At 42.4% G+C, this 25,207-nt stretch overlaps 1 protein-coding gene across 3 annotated transcripts in view; it reads left to right on the top strand.

Annotated features, from left to right (window-relative positions):
• Positions 1-10,706: 10,706 nt before the first annotated feature.
• sgms2a (sphingomyelin synthase 2a) overlaps positions 10,707-25,207 on the top strand; it is a 93,885-nt gene continuing 79,384 nt past the window's right edge. The window contains exons 1-2 of one of the 3 annotated variants that reach the window (XM_059965380.1): positions 10,707-10,890; positions 22,823-22,982. The gene's annotated coding sequence lies outside the window, so the exon portion shown is untranslated. The remainder of the gene's footprint in view (positions 10,891-22,822; positions 22,983-25,207) is intronic. The other 2 variants (XM_059965378.1, XM_059965382.1) reach the window with 2 other exon arrangements.

The raw sequence follows: 25,207 nt of genomic DNA, 5'->3' as shown, positions 1-25,207 counted from the left end.
CCACAGCTGGCATTACACAAAGGAAAATGATTTCCACAAGAGTTACTGACCAGATTTGTCAGTGAGCTACAAGTGAATGTACTAATTCAGGTAACAAACACATGTCCAAAAAGAGGGGGGGGGGGGGATGTTGAATGAATACCTCAAAGGAAGAGGGGTTTAGGGAAGGATCTCCATTGTTTAGGGCTTGGTCAGATGAAAGTATAGATGTGAATATAACCAAGCCCAATGTGATTGCCAGAGAGCAGAATGATTAAAGTAGTAGAATGGGAAAATTTGTAGTGAGAGGGAGGAGCCAAAAATCTCTGAGCATTATAGGGCTGGCAGAAGCAGCGGAGGGAGTGAGAGAAAGGCAAACAATGGAGGAATTTAAAATGTTTTGCTCTCAATATTGCACAATAAGGTTAGATGCTGTCATCATAAGAATTCGAATTGACTCTGGGTTAAACCAGTTTCTCTTTGAAACCTTTACTCAATGTAGAATGAAAAGTTCAAGTTAGTTCCAGTTATCCCTTGTTTTACTTTGCCGAGAGCAATTTTTTTTAGCATTAGTTGTTTACAACAATTTACCATGGTGACATCATTACCTCAGCCTCAAAGGAAATTAGGTAAAGAATCACGTTCATTGCAGTCATTACATTCCTGCCATTTTGAAGTGTTTGAGCTAATAATTATCATTCGCATCATCGTTAATTGCTTGACTGTCATGGGAACACAGTACCTAGCGGAAGACTATTCAGCTGTTTGATTTTGTTCATCCATTCAGATATGAAGGAACAAACCTGTATCTTAGCTCTTTCACCCTGCCTTTGCATCATATCCTAAAATGTTTGGGCTTAATAAAAATCTATCTCAGTTTTCAACTATTTTAAATTCCCAAACCTAGTGCCAAATTCTAACAGCTTGTGGGGGTGGGGGGAGGTTAAACCAGGTGACCACTCCCATGAAAAATACTGCATGTATGTGAATCTACTTCTTATTTTAAGGAGATGGTTCTGGACTTGGCCACTTGGCATAATGCTTTCAAGATTGGTGTTACAGACGAACTCTCATCAAGGCTGTAATTGTCTTGTCTGGGTTCTGAGACTGAATGAAGCATACTCAATGCAATCTAATCTGAGGTTTAATAATTGTCATGCAAGTTGTACATGATAAAATGATACCGGTTGCAACTATCTGATGGATTAACTCCTGATGTGCAATGCAGAGAGACTATTTCCGTTATTTAACCCAAACACAAGTTCCACAGCTCCATAAGGGGGGTACACAAGACCTCAGCCACAGACCAGGAACTTAGTTAAAGAGTGTGGGAATCTGATTAGACCGGGTTTCCACAATATTTACAGCGGTCTTTCAAATTCCGTGGCATCCTCTGCCATCCCTTTCCCTCCTCCTGTCCCCCTCCCAACCCTACAACCCCAATCTCTTTTCTCTCTTCTGCCTCCTGAAAGATATAGGTGCTTGAAAACTCAGATTTAAAAACTTAAGTACAATTTCTCCCTCACTGCTATCAGATTTCATAACCAATAACCTATTTCACATCGTCTTCCCAGTGGGGGCTGCCCAATTATCAGTTCCTTAAATCTACCCCTTTCAGTTATTCCTTTATTGTCACTCTTGCACCGCTTCAGATTGCTCTGGAACCTCTGCACCACTCATTGTTTTACGCTCCCCATTGCATTTATTGTTGTATTCCTTACTACTATGGATGTAATGCACACAGTATGCTGTGAACTTAATGCGATTAAGGAATTTCAGCAAGTAACAATACTTGGTGCTTGCATACTTTGGTTTTATGCACAGCTTGATGCAGCCAGACACACAGGCAACCAAAACGACAATCTGTAACTTGTTTTGTGACTACCATAATCATGGAGCACACATGCCAAATACTGCAACAATAAGAGCATTTCTCACCTGATGACTAGTTCGTGCAGTCATCCAGAGGAGTTGCTGCTCTCACACTTCCATTTCCCCATTAACTTTGCCTGGTCACTCCAGCCACATTTTTCTACACACCTTTACCAACCTAACCCTGTTGTGCCAGATTACCTCCCAAAAAGAAAGCTTGCAAATACAGTAATGGAAAACATAGGCCATTTCCCATTTCTCTGGAACCACCTCTTGGTGAGGTCTCTACCACTTTCCACAGAGGGCAGTCCAGCCTTCAGTCAGTCAAGGAAAAGGGTATTTGAAGATGAAGATCTCAAACACTGAAATGACCTTCGGTTGTTTGGGCAGCTGCGAGACAAGTCTCTGATGTGCTTCTGAGACCTGTATATCCTACGAAAGGCACCTCAAGTACTTTAAAAATATCAGCAAATTAATTCAGGATTTTATTGAGAACCCTGTGTCCATGCATGCTTAGGCTCTACATAAATGCCAGAAGCATTGCTCCACTTCACAATCCATCATTAGGTTTCTCCAGCTCCATCCGTGAAAGAGTCTATGGTCCCATCAGACCTTAAAAATCAGAAGTAGACACAAGTCATCCTCAATGGGATTATCCAAGAGGCAACCAAGGCCTAAAATTAATTTCTTTATCCACATCTCATTTTACAAATGTAGCAATTTAGCTGTAGTCATAGCATTTGTCCCAAAACCATGGGGTGAAGTGTAAAGAGTGAGTGTGCTTAGCAGGATCTGAAACCAGCATCTTCCACAGATTGCAATTGAGGAAGCTCTGCTGGAACCACATACAGGAGATGATAGGGACTGGGAATGAGGCTTCATATGAACACTATCAGCACATGGAGATCAGGCTCCAAAATACTGAGGTAAATATATAGCAAGATAAGCTCGTACTTCTGGGAGATAAGTAATTCGTTAGCTAGTTTGTTATTATCTGGTCAAAATCTGGAATCTGTTGGGAGATTTACGCTTGTGTCTATATCGGTGCTCAAAACCCGTACTTTCACACAGGAATGAAGATGTAGAAGGGATATTCTTATAGAGCCCATATCTTATAGTTAAGGAAGTAAGACCGTAGACATAGGAACAGGATTAGGCCATTCAGCCCATCAAGTCTGCTCCACCATTCCATCATGGCTGATGGAAAGGATAGAAATAGAAAGGATGAATTCAACCTGAAATTAGTTGCTATGTAGCTAGGAAAGTGTGTGTGTGTCTGATTTGAACAAGGTTAAAAAATACTCCCTCACACCAAGTGTGCTCACAATGCAAAGTGCAGAGATCCAATAGCACTATTCACTGTCAACTCAAAAACACTTGTGTCATAGAACCATAGAGATGTAGTTGTGCGACCATTCGATTCAAGTATGATGTTCTAAAGGCTTGTCTATTGGGTCCTCATGTAGCTGTAGAGGACAATCCAGGATCCACATTTTCTGCTGCAGTGTGAGCAAGGTTAGGTGGTGGCTCTGGTTAGTAGTTGGATCCTTTGGTTATTCAGTCTCTCCTTTTGCAGCTGTCGCTTGTTCTCTGCAGCACAGTGGAGGTCTTTAGAGATCATGTAGTGGAGCTCTCTAGAACAAATTTCCTCCAGGTATACCTATTAAGTGGAATTTCTTCTCAGTTTTTAGATGTAATGTTGAAGTGCTTCAGGCTGGTTTTGATTTTGCCTTTGCGTATTGGGGCTCACTGACCTTCCTTTAACTGGGAGTAAAAGATCTGTTTGCAGAGATGTGAATTGGGCATTGGGATGACGTGACCTATCCTGTAGAGCTGGTGTTGCTTTATCGCAGTGGAGATGTGTATTGTTCATGTTGGCCTCCTCCAGTACACTGGGGTACAGTACCAAAAAGGCCTTTTGGTCCACCCATTCCTTACTTACCTTCTTTTTTGGCTGTACTTTTCCCATTTGCACACATCCATCTATGCCTTCCTTTTCTTTTAAAAGGTGTCTGTCTAAATACCTCCTAAAAGTAAGTGATTCCACTATTTCTGCCGGCAAACCATTCAGATAGTCAACCACATGCTGTATTAAAAACTAAAATTTCCTTCTTCTAATACTCCTCCTTTTTACCTTAAACTTATGCCCTCCTCTTTTTGATACCACTACACTGGAGAAAAGATTCTAACTGTCTGTGCTATCTATGTCTCACATATCTTACATTCTTTAATCAGATCTCTCCTCAACCTACTTTTCTTTAGGGAAATCATGCCTAGCTAACCCAATCAAAGTCAAAGTTGAGTTTATTGTCATACGTACATGTCTGAACAGGTGCAATGAAAAACTTTCTTGCAGCAGCATTACGGTCACACGGAATCAGTTGAGCATCAATCTCAAGAAAGCTATTAATTATACACAGCTTTTACAAGAAAGAACAGAAAAACATCCACTTTAGTGCAAAGTGATCACAGTGTTGCAAAACTGTGATGATTAGGATTTTGCAAGTTGGTTCAAGAATCAAACGATTGAAAGGAAGTAACTACACTTGGGACTTCAGGCTTCTGTGCCCCCTATCCCAAGGTAGCTGCAGGAGCTCTCTCCCCTTTATTCCCAACCTGCTATCTGCTCACCTGTCCTACCTCATTATGTCACCTGCCAGCCCATCTTTACCCATCGTCCAGGTACGAGTGAGTATAGGAATTGAATGGTGGAGGATAAGTATATGGCTGAGGGATTGGAGCACGGGGCAGGGATTCAGGTTTCTGAATCATTAGGACCTCTTCTGGGGCAGGTATGACCTGTGCAAAAAGGACGGGTTGCACTTGAATCCCGGGGGACCAATATCCTGGCGGGGAAGTTTGCTAAGGCTACTGGGGAGAATTTAAACTAGAGTTGTTGGGGGGTGGGAACTGAACTGAAAAGACTGGAGAAGAAGAAGTTGGATCACAAATAGAGAAAGCTTGTAGACAGTGTGAGAGGGAGGATAGGCAGGAGATAGAGAAGGGACGCGCTCAGACCAAAGGTTTGAGATGTGTCTATTTTAATGAAAGGAGTATTGTGAACAATGCAGATGAGTTTAGAGTGTGGATCAGTACTTGGAGTTATGATGTGGTGACCATTACAGAGACTTGGATGGCTCAGAGACAGGAATGGTGCTGGATTTTATATGTTTCAGAAAGGACAGGGAGGGACGCAAAAGAGGTGGGGGCACAGCACTGTTGATCTGAGATAGTGTTCAGGCTGCAGAAAAGGTGGATGCCATGAAGGCATTGTCTACGGAGTCTCTGTGGGTGGAGGTTATGAACAGGAAGGGGTCAATAACTCTACTGGGTGCTTTTTATAGGCTGCCCAATAGTAACAGGGATATCGAGGAGCAGATAGGGAAACAGATCCTGAAAAGGTGTAATAATGACAGAGCTGTTGTGATGGGAGATTTTAATTTCCCAAATATCGATTGGCATCTCCCTAGAGCAAGGGATTTCGATGGGGTGGAGTTTGTTAGGAATGTTCAGGAAGGTTTCTTGACACAATATGTAGATAACCCTACAAGAGGAGAGGCTGTACATGATTTGGTATTGGGAAATGAACCTGGTCAGGTGTCAGATCTCTCAGTGGGAGAGCATTTTGGAGATAGTGATCATAATTCTATCTCCTTTACAACAGCATTGGAGAGAGATAAGATCAGACAAGTTAGAAAAGTGGCTAATTGGAATAAGGGGAATTATGAGGCTATCAGGCAGGAAATTTGAAACTTAAATTGGAAACAGCTGTTCTCGGGGAAAAGTACGAAAGAAATGTGGCAAATGTTCAGGGTATATTTGTGTGAAGTTCTGCATAGGTACGTTCCAATGAAACAGGGCAGTTATGGTTGGGTACAGGAACTGTGGTGTACAAAGGCTGTAATAAATCTAGTCAAAAAGAAAAGTAAAGCTTACAAAAGTTTCAGAGAGATAGGTAATGTTAGAGATCTAGAAGGTTATAAGGCTAACAGGAAGGAGCTTAAGAAGGAAATTAGGAGAGCCAGAAGGGGCCATGAGAAGGCCTTGGCAGGCAGGATTAAGGAAAACCCCAAGGCATTCTACAAGTACGTGAAGAGCAAGAGGATAAGACGTGAAAGAATAGGACCTATCAAACGTGACAGTGGGAAACTGTGTATGGAACTGGAGGAAATAGCAGAAGTACTTAATGATTACCTTACTTCAGTATTCACTATGGAAAAGGATCTTAGTGATTGTAGTAACACACACAAATACTGGTGGAACGCAACAGGCCAGGCAGCATTTATAGGAAGAAGAACTGTTGACGTTTTGGCCAGAGACCCTTCCTCAGGAATAACTGAGGGAAAAGATGGAAAGAGATTTGAAAGTAGAAGGGGGAGGGGGAAATCAGAAATGATAGAAGACCGGAGGGGGTGGGGTGAAGCCAAGAGCTGGACAGGTGATTGGCAAAAGGGATACAGAGCTGGAGAAGGGAAAGGATCATGGGACTGGAGGCCTAGGGAGAATGAATGGGGGAGGAGAGCACCAGAGGGAGATGGAGAACAGGCAAAGAGTGATGGGCAAAGAGAGCAAAAAAGGGGGGGAAACAAATAAATCAGGGATGGGGTAAGAAGGGGAGGAGGGGCATTAACAGAAGTTAGAGAAGTTAGAAGTTAGAGAAGTCAATGTTCATGCCATCGGGTTGGAGGCTACCCAAACGGTATATAAGGTGTTGTTCCTCGAACCTGAGTGTGGCTTCATCTTGACAGTAGAGAAGGCCATGGATAGACATATCAGAATGGGAATGGTCTCCCGGTCTGCGTCGGGTCTCACCAATATATAAAAGGCCGCACCGGGAGCACCGGACGCAGTATACCACACCAGCCGACTCACAGGTGAAGTGTCGCCTCACCTGGAAGGACTGTCTGGGGCTCTGAATGGTGGTGAGGGAGGAAGTGTACAGGCAGGTGTAGCACTTGTTCTGCTTACAAGGATAAGTGCCAGGAGGGAAATTGGTGGGAAGGGATAGGGGGGGATGAATGGACAAGGGCGTTACATAGGGAGTGATCCCTGTGGAAAGCAGAAAAGGGGGAGGGACAAGGGAGTCGCATAGGGAGCGACCCACCCCCCCACCCCCTCTGGTCTTCTCCTATCATTTCTGATTTCCCCCTCCCTCTCCTACTCTTATTATCTTTTTCTTCAGTTAGTCTTGACAAAGGGTCTCAGCCTGAAACGTCGACAGTGCTTCTCCCTATAGATGCTGCCTGACCCTTTGCGTTCCACCAGCATTTTGTGTGAATTGCTTGAATTTCCAGCACCTGCAGATCTCCTCGTGTTTGCTTGGTGATTGTAGTGATGACTTGCAGCAGGTTGAAAAGCTTGTGCTTGTAGATGTTAAAAAAGAGGATGTGCCAGAGCTTTTGGAAAGCATCAAGTTGGATAAATCACTAGGACTGGATGAGATGTACCCCAGGCTACTGTGGGAGGCGAGGGAGGAGATTGTTGAGCCTCTGGTGATGATCTTTGCATCATCAATGGGGATGGGAGAAATTCTGGAAGATTGGAGGATTGTAGATGTTGTTCCTTTATTCAAAAAAGGGAGTAGAGATAGCTCAGGAAATTATAGCCCAGTGAGTCTTACCTCAGTGGTTGGTAAGTTGATGGAGAAGATCCTGAGAGGCAGGATTTATGAACATTTGGAGAGGTATAATAATGATTAGGAATAGTCAACGTGGCTTTGTCAAGGGCAGGTCCTGCCTTATGAGCCTGATTGAATTTTTTGAGGATGTGACTAAACACATTGATGAAGGAAGAGCAGTAGATGTGGTGTATATGGATTTCAGCAAGGCATTTGATAAGGTACCCCATGCAAGGCTTACTGAGAAAGTAAGGAGGCATGGGATTCAAGAGGACATTGCTTTGTGGATCCAGAACCGGCTTGCCCACAGAAGGCAAAGAGTGGTTGTAGATGGGTCATATTCTGCATGGAGGTCAGTCACTGGTGGTGTGCCTCAGGGATCTGTTCTGGGACCCTTACTCTTGACCTGGATGAGGAAGTGGAGGGATGGGTTGGCAAGTTTGCTCTTGACACAAAGGTTGGAGGTTTTGTGGATAGTGTGGAGGGCTGTCAGAGGTTACAGTGGGACATTGATAGGATGCAAAACTGGGCTGAGAAGTGGCAGATGGCGTTTAACCCAGATAAGTGCGAAGTGGTTCATTTTGGTAGGTCAAATAGGATGGCAGGATATGGTATTAATGGTAAGACTCTTGACAGTGTGGAATATCAGAGGGATCTTGGGGTCCGAATCCATAGGACACTCTAAAGCAGCTGCGCAGGTTGACTCTGTGGTTAAAAGGACATATGGTGTATTGGCCTTCATCGATTGTGGAATTGAATTTAGGAGCCGAGAGATAATGTTGCAGCTATATAGGACCCTGGTCAGACCCCACTTGGAGTACTGTGCTCAGTTCTGGTCGACTCACTACAGGAAGGATGTGGAAGCCATAGAAAGGGTGCAGAGGAGATTTACAAGGATGCTGCCTGGATTGGGGAGCATGCCTTATGAGAATAAGTTAAGTGAACTTGGCCTTTTCTCCTTGGAGTGAAGGACAATGAAGGGTGACCTGATAGAGGTGTATAAGATGATGAGAGGCATTGATTATGTGGATAGTCAGAGGCATTTTCCCAGGGCTGAAATGGTTGCCACAGGAGGACATAGGTCAAGGGTGCTGGGGAGTAGGTACAGAGGAGATGTCAGGGGTAAGTTTTTTACGCAGAGAGTGGTGAGTGTGTGGAATGGGCTGCTGGCAACGGTGCTGGAGGCGGATATGATAGGGTTGTTTAAGGGACTTTTGGATAGGTACATGGAGTTTAGAAAAATAGAGGGTTATAGGTAAGCCTAGTAATTTCTAAGGTTGGGACATGTTTGGCACTACTTTGTGGGCTGAAGGGCCTGTATTGTGCTGTAGGCTTTCTATGTTTCAGACCGCACCACGCCGTCTGTTCACCTGTGTGCTCTCATGTTGCATTCTGCTTGGTTGTCTGCTCTCAATGCCATCTGCTCACTCATCTGTACTCACCATGTCGTCTGCTCCCGTCCGACCTCACTGCGCCGTCTGCTCCCGTCTGACCTCACTGCGTCGTCTGCTCCCATCTGACCTCACTGCGCCGTCTGCTCCCGTCCGACCTCACTGCGCCGTCTGCTCCCGTCTGACCTCACTGCGTCGTCTGCTCCCATCTGACCTCACTGCGCCGTCTGCTCCCGTCTGACCTCACTGCATCATCTACTCCCCTGTCTGACCTCACTGTGCCTTCTATCCCCCTGTCTGTCTGCACTGTACAGTCTGGCTACAGATTAGCTGAAACATCCCACCCCTAGTCATAGTCACAGAACACTCAGCACCGAAACAGGCCCTATGGCTCACCTAGTTTGCGCCAAACCATTAATCTGCCTCGTCCCATTGACCTTCAACCAGACCATAGTCCTCCATTCTCATCCATGTACCTACCTAAATGTCCCCCAAATGCTGAAATTGAAATCGTGTCTACCACTTGTGCTGGCAGCTCATTCCACACTCTCACAACCCTCTGAGTGAAGAAGTTCCCCTCATGCTCCCCTTAAACATTTCACCTTTCACCCTTAACCCATGACCTCTAGTTGTTGTCTCACCCAGCCTCTGTGGAAAAAGCCTGCTTGTATTTACCCTGCCTATACCCTTCATCATTTTGTATATCTCTATCAAATCAGCCCTCATTCTCCACATTCTAGGGAACATTCTAATCAACCTTTCCTTGTAACTCAGGTCCTCAAGTCCCAGCAACATCCTTGTAAATTTTCTCAGCACTTTTCAACCTTTCAGTATTTACATCTTTACTGTAGGTACGTGACCAGAACTGTAAACAGTAGTCCAAATTAGGCCACACCAACATCTTATACAACTTCAACATAACATCCCACTCCCGTACTCAATACATTATTTATGAAGGCCAACATGCCAAAAGCTTTCTTTATGACCTTACCTACTATAACACCACTTTCAAGGAATTATGTATCCGTATTCCATGACTACTTTGTGCCCTACAGCTCACTGCACAAGACCTAACATGGTTGGTCCTCCTGGAAACATCTCACACCTGTCTGCATTAAATTCCATCTGCCATTTTTCAGCCCATTTTTTTCCCTGCTAGTCCAGATCCCGCTGCAGTCTTCCTTGCTGTGCACTACACCCCCAATCTAGGTGTTGTTCACAGATTTGCTGATCCTGTTTACCACATTATCAGACAGATCATTGATATAGATACACACAACAATGGACCCAGCACCCATCTCTGTGGCACACCACTAGTCACAGGCCTGCAGTCTGGGAAGCAATTACCTGCCTCAGCTTCTCCTGTGAAGCCAAAATCTAATCCAATTTACTCTCTCATCATGAATGCCAAGTGACTGAATCTTCTTGACCAATTTCCCTTGCAGGAACTTGTCTTGCTAAAGTCCACGTGGACAACATCCACTGCTTTGCCTTCATCGACTTTCCTGGTAACTTCCTTGAAAGATCTATAAATTTGGTGAGACATGATCTACCAAGCACAAGGCCATTTGACTGTCCCTTTCAGTCCCTGTCTATCCACGTACTTATATATCCAATCCCTTAGAATACATTCCGATAACTTTCCCACTTCTGAATTTTCACATTCTGGGGAGGAAAAATAAGTTTTTATTTGCATTTTTGTTATTTTTTTTAAAGCCGAAAAATATATTTGAGCTGAAATTCTGCGAGCCAGAGCCGAACACCAGGGAGATTGTAGGGCTGTGCTGAGCGGGAGGGTGGTTACTGTGCCGAATGGGCGGGCAGTTAGTTGCAGGATTGCTCGGAGCCGGCCCACTCCGGGTCAGACACAGCAGAGCCGGTTTGTCCCAAGTCCCGCAGACTTCAGCGAGGGTGCTGAAGTAGTCGCATATGGATTTTCTGAGCTCCGCTGAAGAGTTGGCGAAAGTTTCTCCATGCTTTTGAGGCAACAAACCTAGTGTCCCCTCGATTCACGGGGCGGAGCTGGAGCCGGTAAGACTGAAAATGTTGTTGGGAGACGAGGCTTGGTTAGAAGGGATCACCCCGAAGGCTTTCAGATGTAATGAGGACAATTTAAAGGGGGTCAGATGTAATAGGGGTTGTTAATAAGGCTTTATTTTTTAAATTAAGAGATTACCTATGTCACGACTCATGGGGTGTGAATTTAAAGGGGTTAGTGACACAGGTATTTGGGTTCAAGGGTCCGTTAAAAGTACGCAAGAGAAGCTGTTGGGATTGAAGAGGTGTATTTCACCTTTCATGTGAACCAGTTGTTGGTAGAATGTAAGTAGCTTCTGTGTCAGAGCTGCCTCGAGCATTAAAACTCTCCAGCTGAACGGGTATTTATGAAACGTGCTGATGAGAAAAGATTTATCTAGCGTCTGGAATCAAACTTTCTGGCTTCCGCTGTCAGTGACGATCATTACAGCTCCACTTTCAATGGCTTGTTACCGATTTATTTTTAGTGTCTCTTCGTGTTTAGCTCTTCCGCTATTCCTGGTTGCCGGGATGGGTGTGTTTCTAAACTAGCTGTTTTCGTTTTAAAGAGTTCACTCCGTTGTTTGTTGAATCACAACGAGGTGACGACCAATCTACCTGCAGCTCAGTTCAAAAGAAAAACCACCTTCGTGGAAAACATAATGTTTGCTCTGCGTATCAGGCACATTATTCACATGCTTGCAACATAGACTGTTCGGGCCGCTAAGTCTATGACAGCCCATCAATCTCGTTTCTCTGTAGCCTATGTTCTCTCACTTTTAAAGGAGGTAAGCGAGGCAAGATTTTGTTTTACCCAGCGGTAGGTACCTGGAACGCGCGGTCAGGAGAGTGGGGAAAGCAGATACGATAACAATGTTGAACGGTCATGCAAATGGCACAAGATAGGCAGGGAAATAGACTTTGTGCAGACGGGTGGCATTAGTTAAATTGGCACCATGACCAGCGCAGACATGGTGGGCTGAAGAGCTTGTTAAAGTTCCGTGGTGCCCAATGTTTTTAGCCCTTCTCCCATTCTCCCGCCACACACCCACTCTTACACAAAGACCAATCTGAGCGTCTTTGGGATATCGGAGGAAAGCCAACAGGTCACAGCGAGAGCGTGTGAACTCCGTACAAACAACAGTCAAGATCAGAAAAGAACATTGGTCCTTTCGGTGGGACAACTGCACTCCCTGCTGTTTGGTAATGGGAGACATGCCTGTATAGCATCTTGCCGGCCTTTAAGTAGTTTATAGACAAAGGAGATCTGCAGACTGGCCATTTTAGTATAGGAAACAGAGCGGCTGACACATAAGGGGATGCAGTCTTAATAGCGAGGGGTAAATGGGATTCGTGTAGAATTTCAAAAAGGTCAGCATGGATGTGATGGGCCTGTTTCTGCGCTGACTGACCGTGGCTTTAATTTATGCTTAGCCGGATCCCGGAAATAGCTATGTCCCAGAAAAGGACCTGTATTCACGATAAATGATTGAGAGATGGGATTAGCTAGGTTTGCAAGAAAACCACCCCATCTCTGCAACTTCAAAATACTGCAACAGAGAGCAGTCAAGGCTTGGTTCTCAAGTTTCACAGGTTCCTGAGGCAGGAGTGAGAGCACCATCTGAGTGTTCATGACTATATGCCACGTAGAATGCAGAAGGAAGGGCAACGATAAAGAACTGATTATCAGATCAATGATTTTAAAGTTTACTTATTAAGTAAAGAGTTAGGTCCAACTTAAGAGAGCAGCTGGACTATATGACTGTATATACAATCATTAGACTCATACAGCAGGGAAAATCGTTCATACTAACTATGCTGCCCATGAAACTGGACAAATGGGAGTCATATCCCTCCAAACCTTTCCTATCCACGTGCTTGTCCAAGTGCATTTTAAATATTGTGAATGTACCTGCTTCAACCACTTTGCATGGCTGCTTGTTCTATATCCTCTGCCTGAAGAAGTTGCTCCTCATGCCCTTTTCAAATCTTTTCCCTCTCAACTTAAATCTATGCCCTCTAGTTTTTACTGCCATTTCCCTGGGTTGTTACCCCAGGGAGCCCTATCTATACCTCATGGTTTTATATACCTCAATTTCTTACATTCCAAAGATGTGGAAGCTAACTTTAAAAGAAAACAGATATACTGTATGTCACATACCAGCACTAGAGGTGAGGACCAAGCAGGTACGGTCAAGGGATCCGGTGCAGTGCTTACGGGATTGCTTAGAGTCGCATTAGTAATTGTAAGTGCTCTCTCTTAAAGTTACAGTTCTGAGGTGAAGTTGTATGGAAGCAGAGGACAGCCTGCAAAGTTATCTTCATTTAAAAATATGCAAACGGTATTGGAAACAAAAACTTAATTGCAGAAAATTGGTGCCTGCACAAATGCAATAATTGTTAATAAGCATTGGCTGGTTTTGAATGGATTGTGCAGTCAGGTGAGCCAGGTCATTGATGACTGATGCATTATGGGAGAACTACTTCAGGGAAATTACTCACTTAAGATTGTGTGAATGATGGTGAGATTGGAAATGGAACTTTTATACCTCCCCGTGCAGCATGGTTGGCATGTTATGTGAATGCCAGAAGAATGGAAAATCTGAACCTTTTTGCTCAGTAGTTCTGAGAATCCCTTCAGCCAATGATTGGAAATCAGATGGTAGGAAAGCTGTTTTGCCAGTGTATTAGATGTATCAGTGTATGATCAGCCATGATCATACTGAATGGCGGTGCAGGCTCCAAGGGCTGAATGGCCCACTCCTGCACCTATTTTCTATGTTTCTTTGTTTCTAGATTTTGGCTATACCTGCATGCCATCGGGGGGGGGGGGGGGGGGGGGTGCAGGATGAGTGGCGGTAAGAGTTGGCCATAGGAAATGGAACCCATGTGTTTGGAAGCAAGGAGGAATTTGATTCATAGTAAACAGGCAATGGAAGACCAAGGTCACTTTGCTTAGAGAACAGCAAAAACCAGAGGAACAGAGATACCAGCAAAGTTTCCTGACAAAACCAGGGTGATCTCTTAACAAAATAGAGTCAGAAGAGAATATTTTTATTTATATTATATACAGAAAATCAATCCCACAGTTGAGTAGGATTGATCTCCCCCACATAATTTAATTTTGATTATAGGAGAAATGACTAATCAACACCAAGGTGCACAGCTACAGTGTTTTTACTACATGCAGCACCAGGACCTCATTGCAGCATAAATGACCGGACTTGTCCAAGGATAGGTGATCTTTGTGACTTGTGATTTGCAGACACAATCCAAGTATTATTAAAAGTATCCCTCCCAATTTTGGAAACTACACATGATTTAAGAAAGTGTTCAAGTTGTTGCATGGTATCAGATCATATGTTCCAAATTGCTTCAAAACTAATGAGTTATTTGGGAATTTTAGACTTCCAATTTATTATCGAAGTACATATATGTCACCATCTGCAGTACTACCCTGTGATTTATTTTCTTGCAGGCATTTACAATAAATACAAAGAAACATACTCACAAAGATGGACAAACAGCCAACGTGCAAAAGAAAATGAATTGTGCAAATACAAAAGAGAAACAAAATAATAAATAAATAATAACTAATACTGAGCACATGAGTTGTAAAATTCTTGAAAGTGAGTTCATAGGTTATGGAATCAGTTCAGTGTTGGGCTGAGTGAAGTTATCCACTTTGGTTCAGGATCCTGATGGATGAGGGGTAATAACTGTTCCTGAACCTGGTGGTGTGGGCCTAAGGCTCCTGTGCATCTTTCCTGATGGTAGCAGTGAGAATATGGCCTGGGTGGTGGGGGTTCTTGATAATGAATGCTGAATTCCTGCAACAGTGCTCCTTGTAGATATACTCAATGTTGGGGAGGGTTTTACTGTGATGACGGGGCCCCATACCTATTACTTTTTGAAGGCTTTTTCATATACTTGACTTTAGCCAAGTCTCACAAACAATGAGTGTGTATCATTTATAGGGAGAAGCACTGTCGACGTCTCGGGCTGAGACGAAGGGTCTTGGCCCGAAATGTCGACAGTGTTTCTCCCTGTAGATGCTGCCCGGCCTGCTACATTCCACCAGCGTTGTGTGTGTGTTGCTTGAATTTTCAGCATCTGCAGATTTCCTCATAGTGTGTATCATTACAATGTCATACCTGCCAGTGGCAACTACTAGATTAGTGGTCAATGTTTCAACCCATGGAAATCCCTCCTGACCCCTCTATTTTCTCATTTCTGATAAGACATTCCATAAAACTTCTTTCAATTATTGAGCAAGATTTATGTCCCCTATCCAAATATCTCTTATTATACAATATGCCTGAGAAATTTTGATATGTTAACTAAGTATTATTAATCGCACACATTAGACATTGAGATCTTCATCCTCAAACACCCTTTTCCTACCTTGGCCAAAGGCTGTGCTATTGCATTAAAGTACTTATGGATTTCATTGTCAACAGCTGCCACTGCTGAGAAGGTGCTTTTCAGGTATGGAAAATGGTCTACATTCTATATTCTCATCATTAACTTTCATTGACAAAGGGTTGTGAGATACAGCAAGTAGTTTGGTAGAGGACTTTGGCCATTCAATGTTAAGTGTATGACCCACCTTCTCATATATTTTGGTGAATGAGCTGACGTTGTCATCGAGTGCAGCCTCAGAGCCTCTGCAAACACAAACATCATCTGCATATGCAGCTCTGGTGACCTTGTTCTATAATGTTGACTTATGCTAAATTCTATGGTTCTATAGTTCACCCATTAGTTCTGAAGATTAGTCACACCCCCACAGCATGGTTGTGGGAGATAAGGTACAAAATTGCAGAGGGAGAAGTGTTGGGACAATGATTCTTACTTGTTTGGTAACTAAGACTTGTTCTACTGTATTCCCATTGGATGGTATCGTGGCCTGCGTGTTGTAAATCAGCCAGTGCACTACTGTGTTCCTAGCTGAGTCAACTGAGCCTTAAAGTCGCACAATACTGGAATAACACAGTCAGTGATTTCCCACAGATATGATAATAAAAAGATTCGCCAGCATTTGGAACAAGCCACTTAAATACAAACCAATTCTGGAAATCATAGGATGCTAGAGCAAAGAGCCAGCTCTTCTCTTTTTATACTGGTTATCTCCCCTTTATCTTTCGTCCAGATAAAGGGCCCTGACCGAAACATTGATGGTCCATTTCCCTCTACAAATTCTGTCTGAGTTCTTCCTGCATAAGATATCGGCGCAGAATTATGGCAATCATTTCATTGAGTTTGCTCTGCTATTTGATAGCGTCTGATTGATTTGCTCTCAACACCGTTCTCCTGCCTTCTCTCTGTAAACTTTGATGCTCTTACTAATCAAGAACCTAGCAACCTCCATGTTAAATATACCCAATGACAGTCTCACAGCCCTAATGGAAATGAATTCCACAGATTTACAATGCTCTAGCTAAAGAAATTCTTCATCATCTCTGTTCTAAAGGGAAATCCTTCTCTTCTGACGCTGTACCCTCACACTATTAGACTCCCACACTATTGGAAACATCATATCCACACCCACTCTATCTAGGCCTTTCAATGTTTGGTAGACCCCTCATTCTTTTAAATTTCAGCAAGTACAGGCCCAGAGCCATCAAATGCCCCTCATACATTAACCCTTTTATGCCCAGAATCATCCCTGTAAACCTTCTTAGGGCCCTTTCCATTGCAGGCACATCCTTTCTTAGACATGGGACCAATCCTTCAAATAGAAATCAATAAGGAGTGATTTGGAGTGCTCGAGGGATAGCTATTCCCTGTTGAATTTAAAGAGCCAAGCCAAGGACAGAGCTATGGAGGTATGGAGGTAGAAATGAGTGGTGTGTGATTGGAAGCTGAACTTGGGACCAGCCAAGAATCCTGGATGAGAAACAGTTAACTCAGGAAGTTATTTCTTTAAAATATAGAAAATCATACAAAGAGTGGTTTGCTTGTTGAGCATTTTGATTTGTAAAAAAGCTGCTGAAATATATTTGATTTTTCTGACTCTGAATTTGTTAGCACAAATTTGCCACTGAATCAATGAGTAAAAAGCACTGGTCAGTTTTACTTGATCATTAGATGTGAAATCTCCTTTATTTCCTTTCCTTAAAAACCTCTATTTTTAAGAATAACTCCACTGTATCATGCAGCTGGTTTGTGGGACTGTAATATACCGTGTTCATTTGTAGAGCTAGTTGGTTTTAGGTTGCATGGTTTCTGTTGTGCAAAAGGCATTGCAATCATACTGGGTGTGCTGTCAATTGTGTGTTTGAGTCCTCTACTTTCAGCTACATTTTGGCTGATCTAGTGTAACTGGTTTGATCTTGCATAATTTAGTCCGATCTGTATTTCTTGTCTGACCATATGTAAAGTGAGGTTATGCAACTACAAGTTGCGTATAGTATACGAAGCTTCCTGAGCAGTCAAGCTAAGTTTAAACTGGAGCTGCGCAGCATTATTGGATAATGTGCCTATCTAGAGAGGTTTTACAGAATATCGTAAAAGTGAAAAGATGGGTTTCCCAATATTAGGGTCTTCTCACCTGAAGGCAGAACTTTCATTTGTCAAATAGCTTAAAGTCAGACATTCGCAAAGGGCCAGAAGTGGAGGAGTATGGGGAGAGTGCAGAGATCCTCAGAGGATAGCTGGGCCATATGAAATCATGGAGCCAATTATGTCAATATGCTTTGGCGCAATCATACATGGACTAGTTATCAGGCAAATTCCTAAGGCTGGTGAATACAGCGTTAAGGAGAAGAGTTTGACGCAGCTGATTTTTTTTTTAACACTAGTTTCATTTTGCAAATGTAACATTGCCTTTTTTCTTTCTAAATCCAAAAGCCTAATTACTTGAAATGTATCATCTCTATTTGTGAGTGCAAGTTAAAATACATCCCACAGATTTCACTAACTGAATATTACTTGGAATAGCGTTGCACCAATGCAAGCCCATCTGGAGCAACAATCTACTGGAGGAACTCAGCAGCAACTCTGTTGGGTTAAGGAACTATCAATGTTTTGGGTTGCAACCTAGCAGATTGTTTGTTGCTCCAGATTCTAACACCTGCATTTTCTTGTGTTTCCATTGGCTCATCTGGTCAAGCTCCTCATGAGCCCTTCTCACCTTCCATTAGCTTAACATGCTAACGGTAAGAAGGTGGCACGCTCGGACACAGCTGCAACTCTGGGTCCAATCAAAGGTGTATTTGTTCATCCTGTAAGTCTTTTTTATGATCGCAGATCACTGTTGGATACTAAGAACATCAAGTACCGCAGGACTATCCCATCAGCAAGTTGCTCATTAGCAGTGGAGCTGGCCATATAGTACCATTGTTTGTGTATCATTGTTCCAAGAAGTTGCTCAGTTCCACAGATGAAGCGAGTGATTGTCTTGGACATTGTGTTGAGATCACAAATCCCTACTGGACATTTGTAACTGAGAATACTGCAAGTCTGGTTCACTAGTAAGACCTGCGTTGGGGGAGGATTAGACCTACTCACTGGGGTCGTCTGTGGCAGCCAACCAGGAGAGGAGATGCTGAGGCGGTGTGGGGAGTGCCTCTCTGAGGCATGCTGAAATCTGTATTGGGTTGGGGGCTGCCCTCTAGTTCTCATTTGGCGTTGCCCCTAGTGCTGAGTTAAAAACAAGCTTGACCAGGACAACTTAGCATAAATCTACAGTCATGCCACTCAGCGACTTTTTGTTTTCTTCGTGACTCTACATTTTTTCTGAATTCGTAAACATATTTGCTATTTGTGCTGTGTGCTATCAGTAATATGTTTTGTACCCTGTCCACAGAGGAACACTGTTTTGTTCAGCTATATTCATGCATTGTTGAATAAGAATTGAAGTTGAACTTGAATATCACTAGTCTTGTTCACTCACTACATCCATTTCTCTCTCGCAGCCTTGCTGCCTCTTCCCTTCATTTCCCTCCTCCTTCCTGTACACCATGGAATGGAGTGGAGGGAACATCAGATGTAACTGAGCCATCTAAAAGTTTTACACTGTCCTGTCTGGTATGTTCCATTGTTCTGTGAGTGTGCTGAAAGTTTGATTTTTGATCCTGATGTTATCCAGTTTGTCAGATCAATGGAAATTAAAGAAAGCTAAGGCTTCATTAGGAATGAAACAAGAAAAAAATCAGATTTATTATCACTGACCTATCTGATGTGAAATCTGCAGCCCTGCAGCAGCAATATAAAAAAAAACAAAAACACAAAATGCTGGCAGAACTCGGCAGGCCAGACAGCATCTATGGGAGGAGGTAGTGACAACGTTTCGGGCCGAAACCCTTCATCAGGAGTGAAGTAACATGGGATGGTCGAGAGGGGATAGGAAGTGGGGGGGGGGGAGGGATAAAGTAGAGAGCTAGGAAGTGATAGGCTGGAGGGAAATGGGCTAGGGGGGAAACAGACAGACAGACAGACTTTATTAATCCCAAGGGAAATTGGGATTTCCCAATGATTTAAAAATTAGTCTTAAGCTACAAAATCAGTAGTGCCAAAAAGGAACATTGGGTTAGTGCTCACGGACCATTTAGGAGTCCAATCGCAGAGGGAAAGAAGCTCTTTCTGAATTATCTATGTTCCTGTACCTCTGCCTGCCAGCAGTAACAAAATGAGCACATGTATTGGATGGTGAGGGTCCTCAGTGATGTCTGCCGCCATCTCCTTTCACCACCTTTTGAAGCTGTCTTCAAAGGAGGGGCACATTTTGCCTGTGATGGAGCTTGCTGAGTCTACAAACATCTGCAACTTCTTGTGACTCTATCCATTGGAGCCTCCATAACAGACAGTGATATAACCAAACAATGTGCAAGCAGAATGCTGGAGGAACTCAGCAGGTCAGGCAGCTTCAATGGAAGAGTTAGCTTAACCTCAGTGGTTGGGAAAGTGTTGGAGCCTATTATTAAGGGCAAAGTTTCGGGGTACTTGGAGACCGTTGATAAACTAAGTCAAATTCAGTATGGTTTCTGTAAAGGGAAATCTTGTCTGACAAATCTGCTAAGAGTTTTTCATGGAAGTAAAGAGCAGGGTGGACAAAGGAGAGGCAGTGGATGTCATTTACTTGCATTTTTAGAAGGTGTTTGATAAGGTGCCTTACATGAGGCTACTTAACAAGATAAAACCCTATGGCATTACAGGAAAGATACTGGCATGGATAGCGGGATGGCTGACAGGCAGAGGGCAGTGACTGGGAATAAAAGAGGCCTACTGAAGGGTCTTGGCCCAAAATCTCATCAGTAGTCTTTTCCATAGATGTTGCCTGGCTTGCTAAGTTCCACCAGCATTTTGTGTGTGTTGCTTGGATTTCCAGCATCTGCACGTTTTCTCTTGTTTATAAAAGGGGCCTTTTCTAGTTGGCTGCCAGTGACTGGTGGTGTTCCTCAGGGGTCAGTACTGGGACACCATTTTTCACATTGTTTGTCAATGATTTGGGTAATGGAATTGATGGCTTTGTGATAAAGTTTGCGGATGACACTAAGATAGGTGGAGGGGTAGATAGTGGTGAGGAAGCAATGCAATTGCAGTGGGACTTAGACAAACTGGAAGAATGGACAAAAAAGTGGCAGATGGAATACAGTGTTGGGAAATATATGATAATGCATTTTTTAAAAAGAACAATAGTGCAGACTATTATCTAAACAGGGAGAAGGTTCAAACATCAGTGGTGCAGAGGGACTTGGGTGTCCTCGTGCAAGACTCCCAGAAGGTTAATTTACAGGTTGAGTCTGTGGTAAAGAAGGCAAATGCAATGTTGGCATTCATTTCAAAGGAAAAAGAATATAAAAGCAAGGAGATAAGGCTGACCTTTTATAAGACACTGGTCAGGCTGCACTTGGAGTATTGTCAACAGTTTTGGGCCCCATATGTTTTGTCATTGGAGAGAGTCCAGAGGAGGTTCACAAGAAAGATTCTGGGAATGAAGGGGTTAATATATGAGTGTTTGGCAGTCTTGGGCCTGTACTCAATGGAATTTAGAAGAATGCTGAGGGATCTCATTGAATCCTACCAAATGTTTGAAGGACTAGATAGTGTGTATGTGGAGAGGATGTTTTATATGGTGGGGGTATCCAGAACTAAAGGAATTGAGGAATAGAGATAGGGAGGAATTTTTTTTTTAGCTAGAGAGTAGTGAATCTCTGAAATGCTCTGTCACAGACTGCGGTGGAGGCCAAGTATATGTAAGGTGGAAGTTGATTGTTTCATGATCAGTCAGGGCACCAAAGGATATGGTGAGAAGGCAGGTATATGGGGTTGGGTGGGATCTGGGATCAGCCATGATGGGATGGTGGAGTCTCGATTCTGTTCCAATGTCTTATGATATTACGGTCAATGTTTCAAGACTGATGAAGAGTCTCAGCCCGAAACATTGACTGTTTACTGTTTTCCACAAATGCTGTCTGACCTGTTGAGTTCTTCCAGCATTTTGTTGTGTATTTTGCCTGGATTTCCAGCATCTGCAGATCTTCTCTTGTTTGTGATACAATCAGTTGGAATGGTCTCCACTGTACATCAGTGGAGATTTGTTATGTTGCAATTATTTATTAAACATTATTGGGAAGGTTTGTAGGACTTTCACTAGAAAGGTAAATAATAACATACATTCTGGAGAAGCATTAAATCCTCATGATCTCATCTCTCCATCCTCTCATTCCTCAAAAAGATTGTTGAAGATTGTACTGATTTTAGCTGATAAGCGTGGAACAGTGAGTGATAGAATCTAAACATGAGAGGTCCGTATTTTAGGATGAAGGATCTGAAATGCCGACTGTCTACTTCTCTCCACAGATGCTGCTTGAATGCTGAGTCCCCCAGCATCTTGTGTGTTTTTTCAGCTTTTGGCAATTGCTGTCTCCTATGTCTCAATCTTCCATTGGCCAAAAAACTACTGATGTTGTAAAATTGAAACAAGAATTAAAAATGCTAGAAATACTCAACAGGCCAGGCAGCATCTATGGTGAGAGAAAGAGAGTTGATGCTTCAGTTAATGCTCAGGAATCCTTTAGTGTCATGTTTCTGTTCAGCAATTTCTTTCATTGTTACCAGTTCTTTTAGTGTTATTCAATGTTAACCATAGTGTATCCATGAAGCCCAGGGGTACTGTTGTTTCCTGGAAAGACTATTTTGTTTTCATCCATTAAACAATAAGTAGTGACAGACTTCTTTCTGATGTGCTGCAGTCCGGGTGATTAAAAGGTTTCCCAATTAAGAATGTTCTGTTTTGTAGCTCTAAAGCATGGTCCAATTGAAAGCAAAAAATCACAGCCTAGAATAATAGTCTAACTTATTTTGTACTTTAAGCCAGGCCCGCATAAGATGTGGTAGAGTCGTAACGTATACAGCTCACGTATTTGTGCATATAACCTGTAATAAATTACTTAAACACCAAAGAATGCTTAATCAAACAATATATTTATAATATCACTCAAGTAATACTGAAATATTAAATACACAACACTCCGCTCTGCTTAGCTGTAAACTCCAACTCAATATAGAATGCATCTCTACTTATATACATATACTATATATACAGTATGCTATATAATACAACTACTACATAGACATCAACAGTATAGTAAATTTCAAATTGTCCCATTCACGTGTAAAAATGTAATTGCTGTGGAGGCTTTCTTACTCTTTTGGGATAAGGATAATGTCCTTCTTGATGAGGGGAATCACCCTGTTTGGCAGGTGAGCCTTTTTTCTGTGAAACAATCTCAGGTTCTGGGTCCTCCAGGGTGTAGGAATTGACTCTGGGACTTCAGAAGGTGGTTCTGACAACTGCAGCCACTTTCTTCTCTAACAATTGACCCTGTTCTCCTGAACCGTTCAGTATGTTGTCTCCAGGTGATATCAGATGTAATCTCCACTGTGTAGGAGAGTCCTGTCCTTAGTCTTACTGAGTACCTACTTTTGATCACCTCTACAGTTCCTCACCATGACTCCCTGTCCAGAGGTGAAACATTGACCCTCCATGTTTGAGGAGCCTTCAATTTGTCTCAGCTGTTTGTCCTGCATACGCCTTCTGAGATTGGGTTTGAGGAGATCCAAGCATGAACGCTAGGGCCGACCCAAGAACAGCATAACTGGTGAGTTGTGGGTTGTGGAGTGTGCTGCATTGCATTACACAAGGAAGAAATTAGTGAGCTTCTGATTCAGTGTCAGTGTAGTGTGTTATGTTGATATTGCTGGCAATGAGTTCTTTAGACTTTGGACAAATGTTTTCACTAAGCCATTTCTAGCTGGGTGGGGCAGTGTAGATGTAATATGTCTTATTCCATTCATTTTCAGGAATGACTGAAACTATTCTGTAACAAACTGTGGCCCATTGTCACGGACTAAGTGTTCTGGAACATCAGTCCTTGAGAAGGGGCTTCGCAACACATCAACAGCATTGAGATTAGTGTCCTTTTTGAAACTGCAGCTTGACTTTTTATCTTCTTCTTCTCCCTGTGCAGTCCAATTATTTTTGTCTGCTCGACATGCTCTTTGTATGTGTCCTACATTGTTGCATTTTCTGCAAGCTTCACCTTTAAATCTGGTAAATATGAGCCCCTGCCTCAACAGTGACGCAATTTGTTCGGCCAAGCGGATTTCTTTTCAGACATTGCAAATTTGTTCCTGAATGCAACTCAGTCTGCTGTTTCCATTGATACAACTATTTCAATTGCTCTTTTAAATATGCAACAGAGCCATTTTTAAGTGCTTTCTTATAAGATTCCATAAACAACTGGATCTCTCAGGGCATCATTAAGCCCATCACTGAACTGACAATGCTCAGACAATCTCTTGAATTCAGCCACCTGTGCTAAATTGGACGTCCCTTCATTTTAATTTTGCTAATGAAACCTAAAGCATTCTGCAATTAACTAAGTTCCTGCATTACTTACCTGATATCATTTTGGCTGGTTTGATTGGAGCAGTCAAACTTCTAAGTAAACTGTATGCCTTCAAATCCAATGTCCTCAGCAAAATTTGCACTCGCTTCTCATCAGCTATTGCATTTGCTTTAAAATACTGCTCAATTCCCTGTCTATAATATTCAGTTATGTATTGTGTAATCAAATTTGTCCAGTCTTTGCAATGTAGCCAGTCTTTACTGCTCTTTTTTTAAATAAGTACTGTATTATCACTCAGTACTCAATCTTTATGAACCCATGAATTTGTCCATTTTTTGTGTTATTTTAAAACCCAACTGTTTCTCTTTGAACTTTTTTAAAAATGCTGTAACATCTCTCTGCACTTCAGCAGGTAGATAGCATCTTGGGTTCTTTTAAGACTTCTTGTTACCACTGTTATGTTTTGTAACTCCAAAATATAAACTCATCTCAAAGCAAAAACACGGAGCTGGGAATAACGGTCTAAATTTGTTTTTTGTACTTTAAATGAGGCACGTATATATTACATAGTAGCATTATGCATGTGCAATTCACATATTTTTACATATAATCCGTAAAGGATTGTTTAAATAACAGAGAATGCTCAAACAAACAATATATTTAAAATATTACTAAAATATTACCGAAATATTAAATATATAAGAAGGAAGGTTCAGGATGTTGATACAATACCTTTGGAAAAATTCTGAACACTGGGGTGTTTTGAGATTTATAGCTTTGTCTTTCAATATCTCTTAAGTTCTTGCTCTTCCTGGTGGTAAGCTAGTGGAGAGGGAGGTGTTAGGAAATGCTGCCAAAGAGGACTTGGTGAATTGCTACAGTACATTCAGTAGTCAAGGGATTGATTGTTTGGGCTGGTGAATTTGGTGCGAGACAAATGATCTATTTTGTCCATGATAGAATTATGTTAGCAGATAATCATCCAAACATTTATAGGATATTCTGAATACTAGTGAAATCTGAATAGTAGATGATTTAGAGAATTTGGGATGTTGAGACTTTTACAGCTTCTAATTTGCTTCAGAGGGTTGATTTTGTGGTGAGGTATTTGATTGCAGAATATTTTGTGAATGTAATGTGGAATGTAAGTGTCAAGGGAAGGTGGCTAGTCTTTCATATTTGGTCATAGTATGGACTTACATGGTGCAAATACTAATTGCTGTTTATCAGAAGAGTCTGGATGTTGTCTAGATCTTGTTTCATGTGGGCATGGATAATTTCAGTAAACAGAGAAACGGTATTGTAAATACACACATTTACTGTCCAACTGTGCATGCTACCTTTCGTCAACTCTGATTAAGATATTAAATGCCAAGTGCATGATGGAATTTGATAATTATTGTTTACAAAGCATTTGTCATGATAATTGGACGTATATAAACAACTATAGACACTAATTCTTAGTGTCTGAGTGT

Source organism: Hypanus sabinus, chromosome 3 (genome assembly GCF_030144855.1).
Source record: "Hypanus sabinus isolate sHypSab1 chromosome 3, sHypSab1.hap1, whole genome shotgun sequence".
Classification (NCBI taxonomy): Eukaryota; Metazoa; Chordata; class Chondrichthyes; order Myliobatiformes; family Dasyatidae; genus Hypanus; species Hypanus sabinus.
The sequence above is the reverse complement of the archived record's forward strand: the minus strand, read 5'-3'. Positions and strand labels throughout refer to the sequence as shown.